Raw genomic sequence first — 3,906 nt, 5'->3', positions numbered from 1 at the left:
CGGGCGGGGGGCAGGGCTCGTGCACGCACGCACGCGTTGCGCCGCGCTTTAGGGAAGAGCGCGTGTGTGCGGGCGAGCGGCGGGCCGGCCTGGGGCGGGGGCTGGGCCGCGCGGGGGCGCCTTCGCGCGCAGGTGCCGTCCTCACTGTTCCTGGGCCCCCTGGGACGTCTAGCTCTGGGACCCACGTCGCGAGCTTTGGGCCTGAAACCCTGGTCGGCGCAGGCTCCGAAGGGCCGACTCCTTTATTGGGCTCCCGAACCCGAGTGCGTGGACCCCGCGCGCTCCCAGCACGTGGGGGGCCTGGCGTGACTCCGCCCTGCTCAGCCGCTCTAGGCTCGGGCGTGGGGCGGCCCTGCGAGAGCAGGGGTTGCGCGGGCCTCTCCCCCAGTCGCTGACCCGTGTCCCTGGCGGTCAGCGGGTCAGGGCTGTCCCCTGCCGAAATGCTGTAACAAGATCTCTCTCTCTCCGGCCGAGAGAGGGAGGGGTGAGTTGTGGGATCTCAACACACGTGCACACACACCCTGGAGAGGACACACACACACACACACACACACACCGACTTACACTGGGGACACCGAGTCGGCAAGGCCTGGTAGGGGCTTTTCCCCAGGGGTCCTGCAAACCCTTACAGCTTTGCCTGTCAGGAGCTCACTGTGGCCACATGCTCCTTATTTCCAGGTCTGAGGATGTGTGGGCAGGAAGAAATACCTCAAGCGAGTCTGCTGGAAGCGTCTGTAAAGCTGCTTTCACTCCACAACACACTCTCACTGGCGCCTGCTCCGCCCCAGCCCTGGAGCCGGCATGAGTCAGGCCTGCCCCTTGCCCGGAGGTGGCCAGGCTGGCTGTGGGCTGCTGGGTGAGGAGCTCAGTCTGGGCCCTGGCGGGCTGCGGTTGGTGCTAAATGAGCCTGTGGCCAGGACTCATACCCAGGACCCCCCCCCCCCCATACCCGGGCGCTCCATGTCCCACACTCGTGCCTCAGACTGGCCCTGGGGATAACGGCTGAGCCTTTTACCCGCCGCTCTCCCCCCTCTCTCCACCTGAATATCCAGGCCATGGGCAGAGGGCTGCCCCTTCTACAAGGATGCCCTCCGCTTGCTATAAATTCCCAGCCTTGCCACTCCTGCTCCAGCATCGCCTCTTCAAGGCAGCTTTCCCTGTTGCCCCAAGAGGGGCCAGGGCCTCCCCTGGATGCCCACAGCGCCTGTGCCCCCATCACCCTGGTTCCTGACCCCTGCACACACCTGTGTCCCCAACAGCAGCGAGAGAGTTGGCCAGGTTTCCTTAAAGGAGGGCAGTGGCTGTGTCAGCACAAGGCCAGGCACAGGCAATATGTATTTGTTGAACGGGTGGTATTTTGCCGAAACCAAAGAAAAATGTCACAACAGTTCAAAGCTTGGAAGGAGTCAGGGGTGCAAAGCTAGTTTATCTTCCCACTTGGCACAAAATGCCCATCAGCCAAGAAAATTCCGAGGGAGGTGAGTGGATCCTCTGGCCCCTCTGCCAGAGCTGGAACCCTTGGGGATGCCCACACTCGACAGAGGGGTGGCAGGGCAGAAAGGAAGCCAGTAGGTGATAAGGTGACTTTCCACCAGAAGAGCTTCTGGCTCGAGCCTCAGCATGGAACAGGTAGGCCGGGCAATGTCCTGGGAAGGCGGTTCAGCGGCCAGAAGCTAGGGGACCATCAGGGGCGGGGGATCTGTGTGGGTGTCTCAGCAGCTTGCAGAACGGACAGCGGCAAGGACGAGTGAGTGGGGGTAGGGGTAGGGGTGGGGGTGCTGGCTGCCCACCCACTGAGGATGAGAGTCTAAAACTGTCAGGCCCGGAGCCACTCTCATCCAGGCAAATCCGGGCCTGGGGAGCCGAATGGATGGTGTGTAGGCCCCACTGGCTGCTCCCACTCTGCGCGGGGAGCCCCGAGGTTTCACAGACGCAGAGCTGTGATTGATACATGCGCTCCACCGCGGCTGGAGAAGCAGGCCCGGCCCAGCTACCGGGAAATCTTGGAGAATCCTGGCCCACAGCAGGAGGCGAGGGGCAGGGGGAGAGGGAGGAGGGGCGAGGGCTGGCTTCCTCCACTCGTCCCCTCGGCTGCCCCGCTCTGTCGGCAAAAGCCCCGTGCCCGGAGCTAGCGGGAGACACGGAGGAAGGGGGGCCAGCCTGGGAGGGCTGACCACCAGGCTCCTGCGCGCCTCGGGCCAGCGTGGTGCTGGATTAGCGGGGAGGACGAGAGGGGAGATGGGGAGACGGGGGAGGGGCCGGGGAGAGTGCAAACCCAGCCCGGAGGCGGCTTCGACTTCTTTTTTTTAAGGGCCACAAGCTGAGATCAAAGGTGATATTTTTACAGCGACTGAAATAGAAAACCACTGGGTGCCCAGTGGGAGGTGAGCAGCCGGGACACCGGCCCCTTTATGCAGCCAGTGGCCACAGGGAGCCTGGTGTGGGGCCTGGGGGACAGTGTGGCCATGGTCTCCCCAGCTCAGGGTCAAGAGCGCAGGGAGGGGATGAGCCCCAGCCTTGGGTGCCGGGAGAAGCGTGGGGTGGGAGGAAGCGCCGAGTGGCGCCAGGCTCGCGGGGGCACCCGGGGCCTGCGGCCTGCCCCCGAGACGACCCTCATCCTGGGCCGTGAGTGTCAGCGCTGTGCCAGGCCTTTGTGTACAGGAAGCCTTTTCACCCTCGCGGAGGGAGCCCTGGGAGCATTGTCACTGCCCGGGTTTTAGGGAGGAGGAAGGCAACGCTGCCGGGGAAAGCGACTTGCTCAAGGTCCCACAGGTTGTTGGGAGACAGTCCAGGCTCCTGGTCCAATGTCCTTCCTGCTCTCCGAGATCAGCCGCTTGCTCGTTCACGCACCAGATTGTTTATTGAGCGTTGATTCTTACTGGTCCGAGCTGGCGCTGGCTAATGGGCCACATGCAGGGGGGTAGGCAGGGCTTCTCAAAGTGTGGTCCCTGGTCCAGTAGTAGCGTCATCTGGGAACATGCTAGAAATGCACATTCCTGCTGAGCCAGCACCTCTGGGAAAGGAACACAGCCCTGTGGAAGTTAACAAGCCCTGCAGGTGATTCTGATGCACCACGAGCGTGAGAACCATTGCATTGCATTACGTCAGTTTCCACATCTGTGCTGCAGGGAAAATAACACCCATCTCACATGCATGAGCCACAATATGAGCTGACACAGGTGCTGGGTGCGTTCCCTGGAACAGACATCCTTGTAATTTCACAGCAGCCCTTTGAGATAGAAACTAATACAATCCTCATTTCACAGATGAGGAAACAGAGGCCCAGAGAGGTAAAGTAACTTGCCCAGATTCACACAGCTAGTAAGCAGCAGAGCTCCAGAGCCCAAGCTCTTAACTGCTAACAAATGGGAAGCCCCCAGCAGAGAGTCTGTCTCCCAGAATGTGTTCCAGGCCTGGCTGAGGCTGTAGTGATTGGCAGTTAGTATTACCTCACAGGAACTTGAGATGATGAGCCCCATTTTGTAAATGCGAAGTTTGCTGCCTTCTCCACATCAAGGAGTGAGTCAGAGCAAAGGCAGCCTGGGTGTCTGAAAGCCCAGGGCAGCCTCCAGGCCCCGCCACTCTTGCAGATTTGAGACCACAATACACCATTCTGGCCTTCTGGAAACATCCCAGCTTGCTGCAGGGCAGAGCTTGGGCTCTTGACAGCAGTGAGCTGGAACCCAGGGTCTGCGTGACCTTGGGCAAAGTCACCTTACCTCTCTGAGCCTCCGCTTCCTTATCCGAAAAGGACTAGATGACATTGCGACCTTGCAGAGTTCCTCTGAGGGCTGGAGAAGGTGGCATCTGCAACCAGCAAGAGCAGACACGGGGGTGGCCGTGAGCAAGTGGCTAGGCCCTCCCTTTTCCCCCTCCCTGATGTGACCTGGACCTGGAAAAGGTCTG

This window comes from Dasypus novemcinctus, chromosome 10 (genome assembly GCF_030445035.2).
Source record: "Dasypus novemcinctus isolate mDasNov1 chromosome 10, mDasNov1.1.hap2, whole genome shotgun sequence".
NCBI classification, from domain to species: Eukaryota; Metazoa; Chordata; class Mammalia; order Cingulata; family Dasypodidae; genus Dasypus; species Dasypus novemcinctus.
Note: the sequence above shows the minus strand (reverse complement) of the source record.